At 37.0% G+C, this 24,550-nt stretch overlaps 1 long non-coding RNA gene across 3 annotated transcripts in view; it reads right to left on the reverse strand.

Moving 5' to 3' along the window:
• LOC112677931 (uncharacterized) overlaps positions 1 to 24,550 on the reverse strand; it is a 191,981-nt gene that overhangs the window by 8,680 nt on the left and 158,751 nt on the right. For 2 of the 3 annotated variants that reach the window (XR_007408017.1, XR_007408016.1), the window contains exons 2-3: positions 4,171 to 4,269; positions 3,164 to 3,277 (exon numbers count right to left, since the gene is read on the reverse strand). This is a non-coding gene — a long non-coding RNA (uncharacterized LOC112677931). Of the gene's footprint in view, positions 1 to 1,819; positions 1,908 to 3,163; positions 3,278 to 4,170; positions 4,270 to 24,550 lie in introns of all 3 variants that reach the window. The other variant, XR_003147290.3, reaches the window with a different exon arrangement.

The raw sequence follows: 24,550 nt of genomic DNA on the forward strand, positions 1-24,550 counted from the left end.
AGCAAGGGCTTTCCATTCTTTTGTGAAACGTTGCTCTTTTGATCTCCTACAGCATCCTTTAAATGGCTATGTGTTTGGGCTTAAAATTCATTGTGTGTGAGTTCATAGTTAAGACAAGAGGACTTCTCCTTAGAGAAAAAAGTGTGACTTTATCAAACCTAAAAAGGTGTCATAAATCTCCCCAGTCCTCTGTAGGAGGATTATCTCATGTTAACTTTCCCAGTTCTGTGAGAGCTGTGCCAGGGGCACAACCTAGGGTCTGGGTATGCTGGAATCTGGGAATTAGGGACGATGAATCAGCACCGACTCACACTTTAAATCAACAGTAGGTCTATCTGAACAATGCCTTTGAAGAAATTAAACTGCCTTTTTGTTTGTTTTTTGTTTTGCTATGAGATAGGTTGCCCAACAGAGATAAATCAGTGACAGACAAATTGCTGTGTACATCACTGCCCTTTGAAGTGAGCTGGCTGTGGCTGGCATTTGCACAATACCTAGAGTGAAAAATCACTTACATACTGGAAAACGTGTCAGACCTCTACCCACTTATCCTCATGCTCTGTTATGCTGAGCTTCAGACTCTTCAAGCCACCATTTCACATTCTCTGGGAAGGTTCTTAATCAGTCTTCTGTACCTCTACACAAAATGTCTTCTCATTGCTCCTAATTTCTTAAAACCACTGTCTTATCTGCCTACCCATACTCTTTTGCTATTAGATGGCAAATAGGATTTATCTTTCATGTCAATAGTGATTGAGTAGTAGTAGCTGCCTGGAACATAGTCTTGAGAAAAATTGTAAGGCTATGTTTGGGCTTACTATGATTGATTGAAAATGCCTGCAGTGGGTAGAGGATGGTGAGGTGGTAGCATGTGGGCCACTTTTCAATAATTTCTCATGCAATATTGTAAGACAAATGGATGCCAAATGCATATCCTGACAAGTTGTTTGTGTACAGGAATCATTTTATCCCCATAGGTTGCCTGTAGAGTAAATCCTTCATCAATAACAGATAATACAGCTGCCATTTACTGAACAAGAACAACATGCCAGCCATGTGCATGGTGGTTTATGTGCCTTGTCTCAACTCTTTCCACCAACTCTGGAAAGTAGGCATTACTATACACATTTTGCAGTGGAGAAAATGGGACTCAACACACTTGAGTGCCTTTCCAAAGTCAAAAAATAGATGAATGGCAGAGACACAACTTAAACTCTGGATCATTCTGGACCAAAACCAATAAGAGCAAGAACTACACATCCAGGGACCCTACTGCATATCGGAAGGAGACTCTATTTGGTAAGGGACAAGGGGGAGTCAAGCGGAGAGACCTGAGCTCAGGTATAAAATATGACCTTCAGATCCCAAGTAGAGGGTCATATATAAATCTTTATATTAATCTTAACTAAAACATCCTCAAGAGTTATAATTATGATTTATGACCTAGGATGAGATAAGCAAAAATAGATATTGTTTCTTCCTAGTTCTACAGTATGATTTCAAGAGATAGGAGAACTGGTGTCTACAACCTTCCCAACTAGATGGCATACTCCATGAGGCCAAGAAAGCGTATTTCCATTTTTTCCTCCCCTCCTCACCACAGTTGAGACCTAGCACAATTCCTTAAAAATTCCTGCATAAACGCTTATTACCTAGGTATACATTCAGCTGAAGAAAAAAAAGGGACAAAAATCAGAAAGAATACAGTGGCAGGATGCTTATTTTTCTTAATTCCTCATTAAAACATGGGGAATAGAGCAGATAATTTATGATTAAGATGACAAAGAAAATAGCTGGTTTCCAAATTCTGAAGCTTTACCATTAAAAAGTCCATCTGTGTTGAGAAGCTCCTATGCCATGATAAAGAAGAGAGCCTTAAGAGCTGGATGACAGTCTTCAAATATGGCCTAGTAACATTAAGATGTGGCAGAGAGTTAGAAACTCCATGGCTGGGGCCATAATATTATTCTATTTAGTATTCAGTAGACAGGAACAATGAAAAGGACTGCATGCTAAGAGTTAAATAATTCAAGTAGAAATAGTAATGCTATCCCTACAAGTTGTAGGGACAACGTAATGCTGCATCATCTCATTTTAGTAGCTGAAGTAATTATTTATGTTAAATAACCACAAAGCGATTATTGCCAACATAATGATTAAGGTTTATGGTGCAATGTAGAAGGCCAAAGTTGTTATATAAGTGGTAAACCTCAATAATTCAGTTTTTTAATAACAGCTTGAGATTTAATCAACACAGAGTAATTGCATTAAATCTGAATTAAGTTCACATTGAAGACATGATAATATCAAGCACAGCATCTCATTCTTTTTTCTAATATTTAGAACAGATCCTGTGATCGTGTGAATCAATGAAGTTCAGTTCAAGTTCACGGAAGAAGCAGTTTTCGACTAGAGACCACGGCTAGTGTATCTCCATCAAACTTGACACTTCGGTCTTACCAACAAGGCAGAGATACGTCTTCATCTTTGGAATTTATTAAAATAATCTATTTTTTCTATATCTTTTATTCAAAATGTATTAAAATAGCTCTTAGCATTCCCAGGTGTTATTTTGCTATTCTAAGCCATGGTGTCTCAAATTTTAGCACCAAAGAATATCTATGACATATGAGGAACACACTGCTCCCTCAGGGATCTGGGTGCACAATCTACTAAAACTTTAACTTCTAACATCTGGTATTTCATCTTTAAAATCACTGTAAATTGGGGCACCTGGGTGGCTCAGTTGGTTAAGCATCTGCCTTGGGCTCAGGTTATGATCCCAGGGACCTGTGTTGGGCTCCCTGTTCAGCCAGGAGCTGGCTTCTTCCTCTGCAGCTCCCCCCATTCAACCCCCTCATGCTCGCTCTCTCTCTCTCTCAAGTAAATAAATAAAATCCATAAAATAAAATAAATAAATAAAATAAAATAAAATAAAATAAAATAAAATAAAATAACTGTAAATATTTCATTTTTTCCAGGATACATTTGACTTTGTTTTATAATAAAAATAACATTTAGATAGCTCCCTAACAGAGAAAAAAATTGTGCACTATGTCCTTGAATTATGTAAATCACCAGTTTGAGAGGCCCAGTTAGATAATTCATTTAAGTAAAAATAAAAGAAGATAAATATTTATATAGTGGATCATAATAAACTCACCTTACTAGTTTTTCTGAATTGCCAAGAGTGTTATTTGAATGGCCAGCTGATGTAGAAGTTTCCAACAGTTTCCATTTGCAACAGGTTAATATGTACCTCAGCATTTTAGATTTCCTTATGAAATATGATCATATAAACAAACTCTTAATAAATGCTTATTGAACTTAATTATATTTATTTTCAGCTTTCATCACTTCAGGGTGTCAGCAAGTCTAGACCCTTGTTCTTCCTACTGTAAGGGGTCTCTCTAACATGGGAAAAAATATTCTTAAAGATGGTCAGTTGAACTCCAGTCTTGTAAGATGTTCCACACACAAGAAAGGGACTCCATGGTCAGATATGTTGGGACACCAAGACCACCACATGTTTCTTGTAAATTAAAAATAAATATTGGAATATCAAACTCTCTGACAAGTCCCGTTAGAATCCAAACAATTCTCAATTCTTAGTTTCACAAATTAGTTATAGCCACTAGTGTGACTAATATTCCATGAAACACACTGTGTAGAAAATACACACTTATTGATCTCATATGCTCATACTGCAATCCGTCTCAGTGTTTGCCTTTCTAAACTGAAAAAAAAAATCTGTTTTCATCTGGCTGTTTCTTTACTCTTTGGCTAAATTTAGGAGAGCTAAATCTCACTAGCTCGTTCCTGCATATTTTGTGTTTTGGCAACAAGATCTGCATAGAAGCATTTCAGTTTGGTTTCTTATAACTTTTCTAATAATGCCCATCATTTGTCTTTTTTAGCTATAAAAACACACTGGGTTCACACTATTGATTTACAATTACTTTCCAATTCCTCCTGCTTCAGCAGGAGAGGTTTAGAACTCAACTTATTTACTGGTGTTTCACATTTATATTTTTCTTTCCATCAATTATCTTAAGGAGACCATTTTGGTACCCAAAAGCTACTTTTAAGTTCATACACAAATACTTTTGCAGCCTTCCTGAAATCTATATCCACCAACTTGAAAATTTGGAGAGGTTGCATTGCTCCTACCTAGTCACTGAATGCAGAAGCAATTCTTCGGCCAGTCCCAAAGGTGTACCTTTTCCTCTTTACCCCTTATTTCCTGTCACTGGAACTTGAAATGGAAACCTGAAGGAAATGAAGAGGATGAAGGCAGAGGGCAATGATACATTTCAAAACAAATAGACTATGAGAGAGTATATGAAAAAAGAAAAAGAATAAAGGAAGCAAATGGAATAGGGAGAAGCCTAGGGAAACTGAGAGTTAACCCTCAAAATTAGCAAAGAATGGAAGAGTGGAACACATTTTAGCAACCTGGGGAACGTTGAAAGATGAAAGGGAACTGCAGTCTGGGAAGTCTAATTTCACAATTCAGCAATAGTTGCATTAATTTCATATACGTTCTGCCTAATAAAAATAATTCAACATGAACTGGGGATAAATAAATAGTTATAAAGTAAATTTTCCGGAAATTATTTACCCAATTCAGATTTTTTTTATGAATTTATTTTATTGAGTGTGTAGGTGTAGTGGCAAGGAAGGGACACTCAGCTCAGTGATGTGAGACTTAGGAGGCTTGTGTTTAAAATAAATGCTTATAGAGGGCAGCGGTAATGTTGCCGCTATGTGTTATGTTTTTGGAGTACCCAATACATAACATAAATTCAGTAAATATTCAATATTGAAAAAAATAATGATAAAGACCTTGCTTCTCCCTGTAATGTGTTCCATAACCAAGTCAATCTGCCTCATGGTTTTGTTACAAGGATTTATAATACACTTAGAATTCCTTGCAAGATGAAGGATGCCATAATATAAGGCATAATGGGAAACAAAAGTGTGAGTTGCATAAAGACCGAGATCTGGAAACTGCTTGAGGTGGAGAGGGGTGTGTGTGGCAGATTTCTAGAAGGCTGTGGAAGGTGCAAACCCAGCTTTACATAACAAAGTACAACCAGGTGGGGCACAGCTTTCGGGGACAATGGTGAATAGATAGAAGGAAGTACAAATAATAATGATGAGGATAAGAGCACACCGGCAATTTTTTTTATGAGTCTACTCTGTTTCAGGCACTATACCAGGTTCTTTACATGCAAGCTCTTATTTCACCCTTGCATTATCCTATGGTTAAGTACCACTTAGGCAGGTGACCTAATTCCCATTTCGCAGATAAGGAATTAGAGGCACTAGAGAGGTTAAGTAAGTTCCCCCAAAACACACAGCTAGTAAGTAGATTCAAATCTAAGTCTGCTTGCACATTAAATTCCCTTTGCTCTCCCCGCTTAACAACCCACATCATGCAATCCCAATGCGAAGCTCTTTCCTAGTTCTACATGTGTGTGGGTGGGGATGGAGTGGAAGTGCAGAAATAATTATTGTTGACAAAAACAAGAGAGGATCACTGGAAGGACTACGAGTGTTATCTAATGGGAAGGAACATCATGACAGGCATGTTGTGGCTGATCAAAGTGACCCAGCTTTGAAAGCTGATCAATCTTGCACAACGTATGGTCTTGAGGAAGTCTTCAACTTTCAAAACCTCTACTTCCACACTGGCAGAATGATGATGATGATAATAATTATAATAATAATAATAATAATAATAATAGGAATGATTCCACTACTTCTGCAGGACTGGAATGGTTATGAAAGCAGGTACACATAGAATGCTGAGCTCAGTGCCTGACGTGTAGTAAATTGTCAATCAAATTGTTTTGTTGGTGCTAATCATGCTACTACTAGTATTAATGTTACCACATCTAGGTGGTACATTCTACTCCCACACTTTTTTCCCCCTCCAATATGCTTATATGTTAGAGCTCATCCAAGGAAAGAGGCAATTAAGAATCACAGGGTCTGGTGATACAAAGCTGGCCAATTACAAATTCCAAAAGGGCATCTCTAAGTGTTGGTGCGCTTCATGCTCAGTCTTGAGCTAGGTTATCTCCTCCAGTCTTGTGGCTTTAATATGCCGATGACTCCTAAATTTGAACCCCCCACCTAGACCCTTCCCTCCAACCCCATAGAACTAATTCCTTCTTTGACATCTCCCTTTTGATAGGTTCAAGACTCCAGTGCCTTACCATCTCACTGACAGCAAAAGCTCAAGACCTCATGAAGAATCTTAGGGGTCCTTTCCCATTTCAACTGTTGTTGCCCCCCTGGTCCTTCCCCCCCCTTACTCAGGCCACAGTGGCCACAACAGCCTCCATAGGGACTTCACACATACCAGGCCCTAGTTTTTTGAAACTTGATATGTTACCCACCCCCCAACACCTAGATGACTTCTTTTTAACTTATTTCAAGTCTTTTACTCAACTTTTACCCTATCAGGGAGGTGCCTAAAGTATCAGCTAAGGTATCTGAAAAATCTCCCATACCTAATTATTTCTATGTCTTTCCCCTCTGTTTATTTCCTTTTTTTTCTTTTATTATTCCTAACATACTGTATAGTTTAATTTGTTGTAGCTATTTTGTTTTCTGCCTCTCTTCCCTAAACTGTAAGTTCTTTGAGGGCTTGCTTTTTCTCTGTATCACTGCTTTTCCTTTCACATCTAGAACAGTGTGTAGCTCAACAATGAATGAGTAGATAATTTCGGCTACAAAACTTCTTTATCACTCTCTTTAATTCTCCCCATATTTTGTATTTATGCCATTGTCTCTCTAGCTGTCCCCCCAAAAGACGTTATATGTATATGCACATATGCATATATCTACATTAAATGATAAGGTCTTTCTGACTGGGATTTGTTTAACTGTCTGTTCCAAGTGTATAGTGCTAAGAATAATTTTTCTAAAAGCATATAAATGCTTAATAAAATGCTTATAATTGATTTTGATGAATCAACTACAAGCAAACTTCTTCATTGTGTGATCTATGTTCTCATTCTCTCTACAAAAAAACCGAACAGGGCAAATACCATAAACACATTCTCCCATTAGTCACTATGAATAAGCCTTCACATTTGCCTTCATCTTTCTTCAATCTCCCTTCTCGTTTCATTTGCTTTTTTTTTTTGTTGTTATGAAACTAGTATTTATAGCCAAGGCAGGGCTGAGTAAGATGCAGTGATTATGGCTGATTTTATCACAGCTGTATTACTTAGCTGCAAGGTGAAGCGCTGTGGTAAAATGGATCATGAATCCTTGAAATTGACTATCCGTCACCTTTATAATCCTGATGGAAAGGCAGGTCAGATCAGGCCTGACAACTTCCCATGTAAACGAGAACACCAAAGCAATGTTCTTGACTCAATTTGTCTAAAAAAGTAACTACGAAACAATGGGGCTAAAGAGGAAGAGGAAGCCATGAGAGAGAAGATTGGGAACATTGCATAGAATTTTGCTTTAATACATGGACTGGTTGAAAATCATCTGAGTTTTACAAATATAAACAATTCAGGTATTTAATACACATACAGTTAGAATTGCTTCCAACTTCATTGATTGATTCCTGCCTTTCCAATTCTTGCCCTAGACTCAGAACTTCTATAAAGAATTTTGAGTTGACTATATCCTTGATATATCTAGCTTAATATCCCTGACACATAAGCAAAAACTCAATAAGTATTTGTTAAATAAATGCTTGACTGAATAAATCAATGAATGGATACTTAATAGTCATCTAGTCTTTGATTTATCTTTATAGCGATGAAGAGCTCCTCACTTTGTAAGAAAATTCATCTCATTATTGAAGAGCATTTTAATTTTTATCATATTTTTTCCTTATAATGAACTAAAATCTTCTTTGTTGCAACTTCTATTAGGAATCATCATGGCTAGGAGTCAATAGTTTTGATTTTATTATCTCTTCTGTATACTAGCTTATTGAATTTCTTACTATGAAATTATCTACTACATTTAAAATTCTTTCTCTACCCTTCATGGGATTGACCCTTCAAATGTTTGGGAGAAATACTATGAGTAATTCAGAGTTATATTCCTAATGACTAGAATGGGTGCTAGTAGAGAGGGACTCTCAAGATCACCTAATACCAGAAATTCTATATATTTTTTTTTCACTTGTATGATACTACATTTTTTCCTCTCCTTTCAGCTGAGATTTTTGGGATGTACTACATTTCTCTTTTAATGTTCTCTGGGAAATCAATTCAGCATTGACTGGCAGGTATGCATTTAAACACTGAACAATCTCTCAGAGAGCCTTAATCTTTGCATGTAGATTTCAGAGTTTTTCTGTCTTTATCTTCAAAATTTGCAGAGATTAATTTTCTCTCTCTCTTTAAAGATTTTATTTATTTATTTTAGAGAGAGAGAAAGAGAGAGAGAGAGAGAAAGACAGCACACATGAGTGGGGTGGAGGGGCAGAGGGAGAAGCAGACTCCTGGATAAGCAGGGAGTCTGAAAAGGGGCTCAATCCCAGGACCCTGGAATCATGACCTGAGCTGAAGGCAGATGCTTAACTGACTGAGCCACTCAGGCACCCCAGAGATTAATTTTCTTAATCCAATATTTATTTGTGCTTATCTGCTACTCAAAATCCAAGATATTCCTCTGATGGGAATGCATTGGCTTTTTGAGACAGTTAGAATGCTGTGGGGCCCAATCTTGTCATATTTGTGAGGTACTGCAAGTTTGGCTCCATTTCTTCACAGGGAAAAATATAGAACTCCATTATGTGATTGGGCCACAAATTACTTGGAATACAATCTATTCAAATAATGATGCAACAATAAGCTCCATTACCCCAAAGGTACCTCTCATCCCTTTATTCTGTCTCATGAGAAGATGGTTAGGTTGTATTCTCCTCTGTGTGTGTGTGCATGTGTGTGTGTGTGCGCGCAGGATAAGCTGTCTTTGCAATTCATTTGTTTCTTGCTAATGAAACTCTGTGTCATTGCTAACAAAGCAGAAAAAAAAAAAAAAAAAAAAAAAAAGGTAAATAGTACTCCCCAGAACAATTTGTTTCTTGTTACATGCACTCTTGTTAAACACCATCGGAGGGACTTTTTGCAGAGCAAAAAAGAGGAAAAAGCTGCAAACATAATTAGCTGAGTCAAAAAGAAATAATAATTACAGTCACAATGCATCAAATGGATATTGAGACACAATGCTTGTGGGCGCGAAAGGAAGTGGAGCATTGCACTTAGGGACAGTTACAGAAAATATGATATATGAGGATGATATATATCAGTACTCCATAAGTGCTGATTACCAGGAGAGTCTTCATACCGATCTCACTAAAGGTCATGAGAGGCTCTGTAACTCCTGACCCTCACACCCAACCACCTGAGGTCAAACCAACCCTGCATAGCACTCAATAGCAAGAAATAATTGTTCTAAAAATATTACTGAAATATATTTTTACTGAACTCCTAGATGCAAAGCAATGAGCTGAAATGCTAATGACCATATGTTAGGATACCAATGCACTGGAAAAAAAGGAATCGGATAAAGCAGTTATGACAGGCGTAACAAACATTACATTCCTCAAACATTGAGAACTGATGACAATTCACCATGTTTGGCTGAGCACAACTCATAAATTCTTGAAAACAACCAAAGCAAAATAGCATTACCTTAAACCCTGCATATGAGTGAAGGGACAATGTGTATATGGACTCATTACACCATGTTTTCCAATTACTCATGAATCCAAAAGGGAGTCTTTTAATGGCTGGAAGTATGAGACGAACATTCTACTAAGTTTGGCATACTGTATAATGGCACATTTTTAATAACTAAAGTAATTAATAGCTTTCTGCCCATGTTTAGAGCCAGGGCTATGTTATAATCTCTTAGATAGCACAGTGGAGACTGCAGTAGTGAAAACAGTTCACTTCCCCTAAGGGCACAGAGGGCCTCCTCAGTAGAAGCTTGGCACTGGAGGATATTTGCAGTTTTACCAGGATTTCAGGAAACAGTATTCTTCATCTTGTTTCTACTTTACTATGAGGTCCTATAACTGGAATCTGTCCAACTAAGGTTGTGCTTTCCTTCATCGAGGGCACATTATCTTTCTCCCTAGTGCTTCCATAGTGCCTGACAATTAACATAGGCCTCAATTCATTTGGGAAAAAATATATGCTGTTATTCATTGTCCTAAATCTCACCATTTTCCATAAAATTTTTAAAAATATGTTTCATGGGAATCTGTGAACATTTCAGTCTCTGCTAAGACTGAATAAACTGAATATCAGCCAAGTTTTAAAATTATCAAGATGATAGAAGGACTCAACATGTAGTCTAGTATTAAATTCCCAACCAGAATCATCAAGAATGATACTCTTGAGCATTCAGTTCCTGGGACACTCACTCCTACCCCTAATCTTGTTTCACATCCCTCCTTCTGGGATCTACTTGCCATTTGTATGATAAAGCCCACTGAAACTTGAAGAGGAAATAAGAATATCTATGCTAAAATCCTTGTCTTAAAGTTTTGTAGCACATACAATGGATGACTTGTTACAGCTATCTCTTGTTGCCGTATCAACAATCACATGAACACTTGTAACACTTTGATTAGAGACTGAAAAACATTGAAGTGGTAAGGCATAAAGTATTCATATGGTAAGGATCCTGGCAAAAGTGGGGGAGGGAAGCATGGTTTTAGAACTAATAATTTTAGTGGCAGCTTCCTGAAATCACTACTTCTGATCAAAGCAGAGTGGGGGCAATTCTGGTGCTCGCAGCTGTGATAACAGCTTCCTAATTGGGTAGGTAGCTTCCTGATTCAGCAGCTCTCCAGAATCAAGATCATAGCAAAGACCGCCATTCACTTGATGACCTAGCTCTATGGTGTGATTTCAGAAATCTTTCTTGGGAGTTTAGACTGGAATTTGTTTCTTCAGGGTTCTCAACTATTCTGAGCTGTATTTATCTTCTAATAAATTCTTTCATGCTTAAAAAAAAAGTAGACTGGATTCTTCTGTATGTAAATAAGAGTACTGATCACAACATATAGCCCATTTTTCTCTATCTGTCTAAATGAGGAGAGACATTCTATTTCTTCTGAATGTCTTTGAAGATTATTTATGTAAATACGTTAGCATTTCCTGCAATACTATGTTTGGACTCCAAGTCTCCTCTTGGACAACCTTTTTGATTTTTTAGAGAATTGTAATGGACTCAGTTTGGTACAGACTCAACACAGTAAAACACATACTAAGATGGTAATTATTACTGTTATTTCTATTTTTGGAATTTCAGAAATCTAATAAGGCTGATTCAGAGGAGCTACTGTGACCTCTGCTTACATTCATTATTGGGAAAATAATATATACTGAGCAGGATTATTCGTAGAAGGGGATCTTCTAAAACAATTGGTGGTGAATTTAAATAAGAATATTATGGATTATTCACTTATCTAAAGAGATTTTTGATAATCCGTTAATAAGATTCCCTATTGATAGAGGATCTAGCACTGATATATTAAGCTCTAGAGAATCAATGGCTTTAGTACACTTAAGAAAGGTTCGTAATAATTTCAACTGCTATTCACACTTTTCAAATTCATTCATTTAATATTCCTGGAACTCTCTGCTTCACTTTTTCTTCAGGGTTATGTTCACATACAGTTTCATGCATTCAATTTGCCCATTTAAGCTCAGCATAGCATTTGTGGAAAAGGGGTTAAAAAGATCACCATCTTGAGATTTCTACCCTTTTAAACCTGTGATTCAGTGATTTTTGAAATGATTTCCTCTTTCCATGTGCCAATGGAGTGCAGACATTTTTTATGCTGGTCATCAATAATTGGCACAAGAACCAACCTGGCGTTTGATGTCACTGCCTTTTTGGACTTAAGGGAACATAACATGTTAAACAACCCCTTTCTCCAGAAAGAATTTTTTTTTCAATTATATTTCCTATGTAGTTTTATTCTACTTTTACAAATCATTCCAACATGCTTATACATGTTCCCTAGTAACACTTATTATCGACAAAAATGAACATAGAAGATGAGAGGTGTTCTTATTCTACTTTATAAAAATACCATTTTCAACAATAATTGGAACCTTGGATATCATCTATGTACCACGTTGATATTTTGTTTTACCATAAATTATTTGGGCTATGTTAAGCTTGGCAAGGTCATTTAATTGAATATAAAACAGATGACTTCAGGGATTAACAACATTAAGACAACTTTAACATTAATAATTGCTCATTAAATATTATTTAAATAACTAGTGAGCTTTGTAATTGCAGAAGCAAGGTAACGTTAAATATTTTCTTTTTAACAAGATGAAGCTATGGTCCATACATCAAAAATAAGTTTTATGCATTTCTGTAATAGAACAGAATTTTTTAAATTGCTAATTGTACTTTCTAAGATATGCTATAATGCCTCACTCCTTGAAAGCAGTTTATGCAATACATCAGAGAAACACCTTCTTTCATTCTAGCTATAGTTTCCCTTAAAATCTCTTGGTATTTTCATGAAATTTCTTTAAGTAAATTTGTTTCCCATAAGACTCAGGCTGTGAACATCTATCAGATTCAATTAATTTGAATGAGTAGCGTGGGTTATTTTAGTCAAGCTTGTATTAGTTAAGGTGAAGGTAAAGGTGCTGTTAAAAAAATTAAAAAGCTTAAATAGTAGCTTAAAGAAAAGGTTCGTTCATTGTTCACAGAACAGTGAGGTAAGTGGTCCAGGTTGGTGGGCAGCTTTACTCCTTGCAATCCTTCAAAGATTCAAGTTCCTGGGGCACCTGCGTGGTGCAGTTAAGTGTCTGACTCTTGGTTTCAGCTTAGGTCATGATCTCAGGGTCGTGAGATAGAGCCCCACTTGGGCTCTGTGCTCAGCATGGAATCTGCTTGGGTTTCTCTCTCCCTCTCCTTCTGCCTCTCCCCACCCCCCATCCACCCCCTCACTTGGGCTTGCTCTCTTTCTCTCTCAAATAGATCAATAAACCTTGAAAAAAATACCTACAACAAAGATTCAAGTTCCTTCCATTTTGTTAGTTTGCCGTTAAGTTGGCATGAGGTCATTGACACTTCCATGTTTTGCTTGTGAGAAGAAAGTGGAGAGAACATGAAGAAAAACACAACTGACGTCTCATAACCTAGACAAAGGGATGGCACTTATCACCTCCACTCATTCTACTGGCAGGGAATTACCTGTGGAAAGGAAGGAGGGGAAATAATAGGCTCTAAATGAGCAACCATGTATCCAGTCCTCTCATAAAGGAGGAAGGAGTTTAGTGTACAAAGGGTGGACTCTACTACATTTGCCATCTTATCAATCAGTTGACTTACGTCAGCTGTTTCACCTCAATTAAGGGTAAGAGATTGTTTTTTAACTCTCCATAAGGAGATTTGATCTCTGATAGTTTCCTCACAAAGGTACTCTGTTGAGGGATGTTTTTAAAGACATTCCTTTAGTCTTCTGACTGACTTGTTAAGAATCTGGATAGTTCTTATTTTACTGATAAAGCATGGAAAATGAAATTAAGGGCTAAAGTTAGAGGATTATTTATTTTTCTCTACCTCCCAACAATTTCTAATGGGTCCAGAGAGGAGAAAGCTTGAAGTTAAAAAGGATCTCCCTTAGCATCAACACGTCAAGAGTCTGTCTGGCCTATGCCAGACTCGCCACTGTTCCTTTGACGCCTCAAAACGCTTTATAAAGGTTACGAAGGATGTGCTTTCTGAAACTCTTATTGCAGTACTGCAAAAAATTTTAATAACAAAGCAACCATCACAATGCTATTAAAATAATTAATAATTCACTTGGCCCCTATTTAACTCACCATAGCTGCCTAACTTCACATAAAGAGATCAGGCTTCAGGGGTGAAACTAGGCATGAACAGGTGTTGCAGGATCAGAAAGGTGATTTCCCACTAGCTACATGGTAAATGTCCTGGAAATAGCAGCGGGAATGCTGCAACTGAGTGCTGCCTGTGCATCAAGTCGTTATGTTAAATGACATTATTATTTTGGTTAAATAAATTCCAAGTTATTATTATAAACACATTAATTAAATTTGATGGTGTAATGAAACAGGTTTACTGTTAATTTCACACGTTACATAGGTGGAACCTGGAACAATTTCGCTCGAATAAAGGTCTCAAAATGACACTTTGCGCATTCAAGTTCACTGCACCTAAGGCTGAAATGTTTTTGCTGTTTGGACAGTGGCAATATTCAAAGCCAGAGTTAGTAAACTTTTGCCAAAATAATTTAGAGTGATGATTAAGTGTGCACAGGCTTTAAAAATGAGAAAACGTTCTATTTTATTTATTTATTTTTTTTTTGCAGAGTTTCCGTTACTTATTTCTGTATGACCTTAAGCAGTGTTACTTAGCACTTCTAAACCTTGGTGTCAACATATGCAAAATGAGGATATTAATTCCTTTCTACAATTGTTGTGAGAATTAAATCAGAACTCCTACATTAAGCATTTTGCACGATGTCTAGAACAGTAAAGGGCTCAATAAATGTTAACACACATCATTGTTATTATTATCATCCCCATGGTGTTTATGTTGCCTGTCCATTCATATTGTTAAACACTGGACTTATGTTTGAAACAGATGAATAATTATATCATGTTGTACATAGCTGACAAGGACAATGAACATCTCTCTTCCTCCTCCCCACCACCACCCAGTGAAAATACTCATATTTTAACCAGCAGATATTGGAATGGAAGCACAAGCAGTCTTTGAGATGGGAGATCAAGATGGAGGGTGTAAATAGATGATACATGGGTAAGAATATGTCTGGGGAACCGAAGTGCTGATTCTACAAACTATCAGAGAGGATATCTTAGAGGATGGTGAGTAGTTTTTCACTTCAAAATGGGAACTGAGGAAATGAGCTTTAAACTGCCACTGAATCATACATATGGAGAAAAACTGTCTATACATATCAATAGAGAAAGACAGTTAGGACCATACATGTTTAGCATGTTTGAAGAAACGGTCATTGTGAAATGCCTTCAAGAACTGACCTCACGAAAAACTTAAATGAATAAATAAAAGTCATTGAGACTGTTAAAAAATATATATATTTCGCCTCTGGGTTGGCTATAAAAGGAACTCAGGGGTTATTACCATCTTATCAAATATTCCATTAAGACTAACAGCCCTAAAAGAGAACTGTCATTTGCCAAAATTTCCTCTGAGCTCCAGGAATCCTTTTTGTCAGTGTCATGCCTGGACCAGGATTCAATACAGAGAAGAATGAAGTCAGAACCTGGTTAATATATAATTAGCAATAAAAGAAGTTGGGGGATTTCAATAATACATCACATGGTCACATGAGAAGAATACCAAGAAAATAGAACATGGGCTAAAGATAAATCATGTGTAAGTGGTAAGAAGGGAATTAGATGGTAAGTAGAAAAGAGATGACAGCAAGTAGAATAATGTCTTCTATTTGTATCTACTCTTTCTTAAAAGTAGTCCTTTGTTAATACTTATACAATCTGTGAGAGAAGCCTAGGACAAGTATCTGAATCCTTATTCTGGAAATTAAAAAAAAAAAAAGGAAGATGAAGTGACTTGTATAGGGCTTCTCTAATGAATCAGGGGCTCAGCTGGCACTTGCTCTCAATCCTGTATTATAGCCATTAAGACATACTACTTCTGAATAGTCTCGGGGGAAACTCAACTATACTCTCCATATGCAACCATATCCATGTTTTTCCTAATCCTGTAATATTGAGGTCATAGCAAAGTTTAAAGGTCCCTGTTCACCATATCTCCTTGTATACTGGTGGTCCTATTATCACCACAAAATGGAGTATATATTGCTCTAAATCTTTGCTGGTATGATCTCAGAAATAGCAGAATTTACATTGTCTGAGGCTTCTTAGAAATATAGAATCTTAGATCCCACCCCAGACCTACTGAATCAGAATCAGTATCTTGGCAAGTTTCCCAAGTGTTTTCTGTGCTCTAAATCACTCACACCCAGGCTTCCTTTAAGTGTACCATTCAAAGCACCTCAATTCATGCTTCCGCATTTTAACTTATTTTTATTCACATTGGCACCATGCAGAGGAGTAAAAATATTAATTTTGAAGTTTTCTTTTTCTGAGATGCTGAAAGCTTTGTCAACAACAGTCATTCGGTCTGGCCTAGCAGAGCTCAACAGAATTTTCCTACCAAGGCTTTGAGAAATCTGAGTCAGTGGTAGTCCTTCTCATGCTCCATTGCATTCCTATCTCTGAGATTTCCCCAGAAGCAGAGGCCTTGAAAGGGAAGGTTGAGAGAAAGAGCAGATTGGAACTGCTTTCCTATCATCCAACCTCAGTAAGGAGAGCAAACTTTGTAGGCATTCATCTGTTTTTTTTTTTTTGTTTTGTTTTTTGTTTTAATTTTATTTACTTATTCATGAGAGACATACAGAGAGAGAGGCAGAAACACAGGCAGAGGGAGAAGCAGGCTCCTTACAGGGAGCCCAATGTGGGACTTGATCTGGGACTCCAGGATCACACCCTGGGCCAAAGTCAAATGCTCAACAGCTGAGCCACCCAGGCATCCCAATAAGCATTCATCTTTCAACAAGGAAAGTAAACTTGGCAATTGACCTTGACCAGATAGTCGGTGAGATGCACATTTATGGACTAGATTAACAGTGGCCAGGCCTGTGCATTTTGCACTTCCCTTAAGGAAGAGGACAAGCACAAGTTTGTCATCTCTCAAAACTCTAGAAAAGACTAGTGGTCTGGACAATGCATCATAGTGCCCTGAAAACTTAAATGGATAAGAGTAGGCTATTTTGGAAACTCTAACAACAAAAAGAAATATGTTAGATAAGTTTGGCTAAATGATTCTGTTTCCAAGGAGATTAGTATCAAATTTAAAATAAGATCCTAAGATTACATACATGGAAAGCACACTAGGTATTAAGAGAAGCACAAATAAAGTGCAGTAAAATTCAAATATAACTCCTGTTTAAGTGAACCCTCTCTAAATTGTTCCATAAATCTTCCTCTATGTCTGTCTAGCCCATTCTATATCTTCATCTCGGACTCAGCAAGTAATATACTTTTAGCCTGAGAACAAAAGAACAAGAGAGATTAAGGAGACAACCCTCATTTGAAATTAAGTTCATTAATAAAAAAAAAAAGTATTGAACTTGTAGACTTGTGCTTTCATAGATGGATGAGAGAGAAAAAAAAATCATTCCTAAAGGTAGATGACAACAGTTATACAATAGCATATTTGAAGGTACAGTGATAGTATGTTCAGGACACAACACCTCACTCTTGATGGAGAAACAGATTGATCAACTGGAGAGGAGGGATTATTTAGGGAAGTGCTCTCTATGATTGGTATTAAGTCTACCTTCCTTGCAATAGTAGGCAGAATAATGGCCTCCCAAGGGTGTCCAGGACTTAATCACTAGAACCTATGGATATGTTACTTCACCTGGCAAAAGGGACTTTGTACGTGATTAAGTTAAAGGTCTCAAGAAGGGGGTGGGGAGGCTGGGTGGCACAGTCAGTTAAAGGTCAGACTCTTGGTTTTAACTCAGTTCATGATCTCAGGGTTGTGAGATCCAGCCTCTCCTTGGACTCCAAGCTCAGCAAGGAGTCTGCTTAAAGAGTCTCTCCCTCCGCCCCTCCCCTGACTTGTGCACATGCTCTCTCAAATAAATAAATAAATCTTAAAAAAAAAAAAAAAAGATCTTAAGGTGGGGATATTGTTTTGAATTATGTGGGTGGGTGTAATATTAGCATAAGGGGCCGTAGGAGTGGAAGGGAGAAACAGAAGGATATCTGACTACAGGAGGGAAGGTGTGGGTAATGGAATGTGAAGAGGCTTCAATCCCCTATTGCTGACTTTGAAGATGGAGAATTGAGGCCCTAAGCCAGGAAAGGCAAAGAAATGGACTCTCTCCTAGAGCTTCCAGGAAGAAATGCAGCCTGGACAGCATCTTGACTTTAGCCCACTGTGACTGGCATCAGATTTCTGCCGTACTGGAGGATAATAAATATTTCTTGTCTTAAGCCCTTAAATTAATGGCAACTTGTTAGAGGAGCAATAGAAAAGGAATACATTTGCTTAGTCTATGGTACTAGCAAAGAGAGAGCTCTTGCATCATTTCCTAAGACCTAGGTCTCTATGTTTCAGATAAAAAATTAAAAAAGGAGAGGCTTTTGCAAATTTATTAATATACATTGTTCCTATTTTATTAAGTAACATCAAAGATTATTTAAAAAAAAACTCACAAAAGGGACATTTATTTAACAGAATTCATAGTTAGAAATTTACATCTTTTTGAACCAGAATTCATCTAAGTCATCAAAACATTGGTGTCATATTTAAATAAATGTGATAGAACAAAATCTTTAAATAAAAAAGATGACATAAATTACCCTACTACTATAAAATGACTTTCTAGTCGTATGGGATTCCCATGAGGTTACACGGCTATTCAAGATTATATCCTGTTTTCTGCTCTGGTAGGCCATACCCAACTAGTTTACACTGCGGCAGATACAATCTGATTTAGATTCATTTGAAATGTAAAATTGTTCTAGAGAGTGGTTAGTCCTATGGCACACCTGAGAATTCCACAACATTCAGCAATTCCTCCATTAGTGAAGGAAGACATATACAAGTCCTTACAGTACTCTAGGGAGGTCTTATAAGCAAGAGCTAATTTGGGACCAGATGAGATATCACAAGGATATACCAAACTGAAGCAACTTTGGTGAGCTAATTTTGGTCTGGGCTAGCCTCAGGAACTTTGGAGGAAGCTCAGGCAGCAAGAATAACTAAATCCAAGACATGGAATTTCTATGACAAATCTATTTCTTCTAGTTAATAATGCACGAAGCACTATCTTCAAAGTACAAACCCCAGCAAAGAACTCAGGAACATTTCTATAAACAATGACAGACACATCAAATTATATACCATAACACAAATATCCCGACCATAGCTAAGGCCATTTTTTGATATGAAAGTAAATGGCCTTTTAGCAAAGTCCTGATCCAACGTATTTAGCTGATCCCAGGTGCATTTTGCATAAAGATTCTAGAAGATTCTAGAACTGTGCTATGACAAAGCTGAACTGTTTGATTACAGATTCTATCAATGATTTCAAACTTAATGTTGCTTAATGAAAGAAATCACTGCAAGGAAAGGGCATACTAGAGATAAGAGGTGGAAGTCCATATGGTATAGAAATGTATTACAGGGGCGCCTGGGTGGCTCAGTTGGTTAAGCATCCAACTCTTAATTTCAGCCCAGGTAATGATCTCAGGGTGAGGGATCAAGCCCCTCATTGGGCTCTGCACTTAGTGGGAAGTCCACTTGAGATTCTCTTTCTCCCTCTGCCCCTCCCACCCCCTTGCTCTCTCTCTCTCTCTAAGTAATACATCTTAAAATATATATATTATACGTTATAAATGGTGATGCAGTCTTCAAATTGTATTTAAAATTTTTTCAGCCTTATAGCATATTTACTAGTGATTACTACATTTCCAGCAAATTTTTGGAGTTTTGGTAAAAGAACAAAATTTCTCCAGTGATGGAGTTAAAAAAACAAAACAAAACAAAACAAAACAAAAAAAAAAAACCACTCATTTCTTTACCCTAGAAAAACTCAATAACAGAAGTGATTCAAATTACAGGATATTTGTTTCATCCAGAACGCCTTAGTCCTCCATAGAGTAAATAACATGTCCCTGAACAACATTCTTAGAAGTCAAAATTTGGAATTTATTGATTCATCGTATAGTAGTAAGGTAATTTCTGTCATTTTTTTTAATTTATGAAATTCCATTTCTGAAGTCAATAGCAATTCATAGACTGGGCGAAAAAGGACTTACAGAGACTGGCCTTGCCTAAGAGGAAGAGAGAAAGGTCTTTATTGAGTATCTTTTAAAATAGTTTTGTTAATTTTTTTCATCCAAATTTTTCCCTTTTCTTGAAATCATTTGTAGTGAGTACTTGGTTGGTACAGATGGGAAAACTGCTTAACATACAAATAAATATGGACGATTTTGTCAAGAATGTTTTTGAAATGTCAAGATAACTTCAGATGTGTTTGGAATCAAACTATACTGGTCTCATCCAGGGGGTAAATGGTGTTTGTATGGATATGAACATATACATCAATACTTTAAGTTGTCTGTCCTTATTGCCAGAGAGGTGTCAAATGCTCTGATACGCTATCTAGTTCTGCCTAATTTACAACTTAGTTTCTCCTGTATCATCTTCAGCATCTATAACAAATATTTACAGAGTGAATATTGTATACGTTGTATGATTCTTGCCCTAACCTGGTGAGAGGGTCCAGTTTCATACAGTGAGTGTTACAACAGAAAAAAAATGTGATACTTCATTAGTTCCCTGGTCCCCTCAGTGCTATAACTGATCTCTAAGATGGAATCCAAAAGGGCTGTGTGAACAGGCCTTCTAAGCCCCATGATTCAAAATTGACCAAAACTTCAAACACACTTAGCTTATAGTTCCAAATAATGAAAAAGTTATAGTTCCAAATAATGAAAAAAAAAATTAACCTCGTAGTTTGGCATATGAAAACATTATTTTCAAATCAGTCAGAACTGGATTTTAGTTCTGTCACATACTGCTAGCTAACTGACCTCAGGCTGGACCGTACATTCCTCAGATATAAAATGGTTTTGTTAATACCTCTTGCATCTGTTTATGGGCAGAACTGAGAGGACACAAGTACACTGCCCAAATCACAGTGCCTAAAATTTAATTGACACATATATTAGTTTTCTTTCCTGCCTCCATAGCTTCCTTTAGGAAGTATTATATCACTAACTATTTTATAAGCTTTCTTCTTCCTATTAAAGTAGGACTAATTTTTGTTTGTATTAAAAAAATATTAATATATTAAAAATAGTTTCTAATTTGGGCACCTGGGTGGCTCAGCATCTGCCTTCGGCTCAGGTCATGAACCCAGGGTCCTGGGATGGAGCCCATATAGGGAGTTTAGCAGCAAGCCTTTTCTCCCTCTCTCTCTTCCTCTCCTTTCCCTTCTACTCGGCTCTCTCTCTCTCACAAATAAGAAAATAAAATCTTAAAAAACTAGTTTCTAATTTTAATATAATGGGAATAAACAAATACATAAATAATGTTTCATGATTTTAATTTGTCTTATCTTTCAATCCTTATATTTCCAAGCTAAAGAGAAATAACTATCTGCAATTATGCTCAGAGGCATATTCCTTATTTTCATTGATCATTTTTATTGGATTTCTCAAACAATTCTCTTTCGTCTGTACTTTTCTTTTCTATAGCATATATATTTCTTGCAGAGTAGAAATGTGAACTATATGCGAAATTTAAGATATAAACTCCACATTTAATAGAAGTTAAGGAAATCAGTCTTCCAGGTACTTTCTTGCTTTCTCCCTCAATCCTTATTACTGAAATTTACTACCATATTGACAAATCTAAACTTTACTCTTTTTTTCTTGGACTCTAATTCTTTACCCCTTAGAATAAACTATGCTTACCTGTTCCTTTTTTCCCCCTTTCCATTGTGCATTGTGGAATCCCTTATCTATTGGAACAATTATCTTGGTCTTCAATCTTTTCCTGAAATAGTTCTTCTATAGGAGAACTAGGCTTGGCATAAATGAAATTTAGCATCAGGGTTGTCCTATCATAGCAATTTGCCCCAAAATGATCTATAAGCTAATGAAAGTATACAGAAAACAGATAATGGTAGTAGAGCAGAAGAAAAAAATGGTAGATTTGGTGGCGGTAATACTACAGACAGATGGGAGAGAACAGTGAGGGACTGAGTTGGAAATCATATGTTGGTAGTTCAGTTACTGAGGGAGAAAGAATCCAAAGCCCAAAACTAACATTTTAGTGGTAGAAGGGAAATGACATTAAAAAAAAATTATTTGAGAGAGAGAGAAGGGGAGAGTGGTAGAGGGAAAGAGAGAGAGAGACTCCTAAGCAGACTCTACACGGTCTGAGAGCACAGAGCCCAATGTGGGGCTTGATCTCACAACCTGGAGACCACAGTCTGAGCTGAAATCAAGAGTTGGTAGCTTAAAAAAAAAGAAAAAAAAGGGTCAGTAGCTTAACCAACTCTTAGGCAGTAAAGTGTATAACAATAATTCTCTAAATCAGGGTATTCCCGCTTTGTGGATTAAGAAAATGGAGAGTAGGAAAACTAAGCAACACATCCAATGTGATAGAAACAATCAAGTGGCCAAGCTGCGATGTGAACTACAAGAGTATTCTCCGTTGCAGAAAGAATCAGCAGCCTCTGCCCTTTCCATCTTAGTGGAGATATTTGAGGCACAAATGGCAGTCTTCCATTCTACCGTACTTTAAATATATTTCCCTAAGACTAAAAAGCAGACTTCTTAAACAATCTGAGTTGTGATGCTCCAAGGCCATCTGCTTAATAAAACCCTCTACAGTAGCATCTGCTCCTTTTCTCTCAATCTCTCAGAGGATCAGATGGGCATGTTGGTTAGAATGTTTTTTCCCTGCTATTTACCACCAAGACCAACCACTGGCCTGACCGATCCTTCTGAAATTAACCACATGCACTTGTACTAACATGAGGACCATGAAAATGTGCTGCTTAGATTTCCTGCTGTAGTCGAGTTGACTAATAGTCCTAGATGCTGACCTCTGGATCCACCACCCCATTTATACCAAAGCCGTCCTTTCTCTTGGTTGCTTTCAGCCAAAGATGGAACATGACGATGACATTAATTCAAGTGCCCTTTTGAGGGATGTGGGACTCCGCAGATGAATGGCGATGTACCAAGGAATACAGATCAGATTAGCCAAAACTTTTTTAGAACTGTGCCATACTCTGAGACTCTTCCTAGCCCATCTATCTCTCTTCATTCTTTCCTTTCACAGATGTCATACCTACACTCTAATGTCAAGGTTTTACTTTTTCTTTTCTTTTTTTTTTTAAATCTATTCAGGTCTCTTTCCTTTATCCTTTGAAGATATCTCCACAATAGATCTCCTATACATCTAAATCCATTTATCTGCTTCTTGGAGGACCCAAACCAATACAACCATCCAAATCCCTTCTTTTCCCTGAGCATGTCACACTCTTTGATGGCTCTTACACCAGACTCATGCATGTTCTTTACATTCTTTCCCCTCTTATGTTCTACTACTGACTTTCTGTTATCTTCACTCCAATTTTTTTTCAAACTCAAAATCATAAAATAGGTCTCGCCACACTGATATATGTTTAGGAGCATTTTCTCACTATTTCAAATCATTATTGAACTTCTTGAAATAAATGCCTATACTTGCCGTTTACCTGCCCATTAACAAAGCACCATTATCTAGCTTCTATATTAACAGCTTTTTCGAACTAATGATTTCTCCAAATTCAATAGATACTTTCTCTACTCTTATATTATTTCAAGCTTCACATAGCATTTGATATACTGGATCACTCCAGCTTGATTGAATTCCTCTAGTCTCTTAGCTTTTGTAAAAATTCAGTCTGTTCAGTTTTGGGGTTTGTTTGTTTGTTTCTTGTTCCTTTTTAGTCTTATTTATTTATTCATGAGAGAGAGGCAGAGACATAGGCAGAGGGAGAAGCAGGCTCCATGCAGGGAGCCCCATGTGGGACTCGATCCAAGACTCTGGGATCACAGCCTGAGCAGAAGGCAGATGCTCAACCACTGAGCCACCCAAGCGTCCCTGGTCTGTTTGTTTGTTTTCCCACCAACTCTATCACTGAACTTTTTGTAAATTCATTTCCTCTCTGGAACTCTAGGTGTAAATGATACACCAAGAAACTACTTATCAAGGGAGGTAATTTAAGAGGTTAAAAAAAAAAAAAAAAAAGGTCATGTTATTCAGTCTCAAGGCTTTAATTGTCACCCATCGTGATGACTACCAAATCACAATTTTTGGTTTGTGTTACTTTCTGGATTGCTAGTTTTCTACTTCAATTTGCCTGTTGAATTTTTGTTGTACATTAAGCTCCACAAATTCATTTTATACCAAACCGAACTTGATTTATTACTTCTGAAACTTGTTCTTCCTCTTGAATTTTTAATTTCTTTTAATGACACCTTCTTCCCACTCAAATTCCCAATTGAATCTTTACTTAAGTTGTGACTGTTCTTGTGACTTCTGCCACCTACGATAAGTCCCATGTTGTATCTGATCCAATTAGGTCACGAGAGGCATCGACCTGTAATAACTCACACCTCCAGGCTCCTGTCTACTCGCACTGCTGCTGCCCAAGTGCAGGTCCCCATTATCCCTCTACTAGGTATTGTAATAGTATCTCATTGCTTTCTTGTACTCTGTGTTTCTATCATAGGCAAATTCATTTGCCTTCTAATAATTGCATTGTAGTTCTGAAAATTTGTTCTAATTATGACAGATTCATGCTTAAAACAGAATATTTCCATGGCCGGTAGCAGTGAACCTTAAGTTCGTTACCTCAACATACCGGAGTGCTATCTATTTTGCTGGATGTCAAACGTAATTTGCT

The sequence above is a fragment of the Canis lupus genome, chromosome 33 (assembly GCF_003254725.2).
Source record: "Canis lupus dingo isolate Sandy chromosome 33, ASM325472v2, whole genome shotgun sequence".
Classification (NCBI taxonomy): Eukaryota; Metazoa; Chordata; class Mammalia; order Carnivora; family Canidae; genus Canis; species Canis lupus.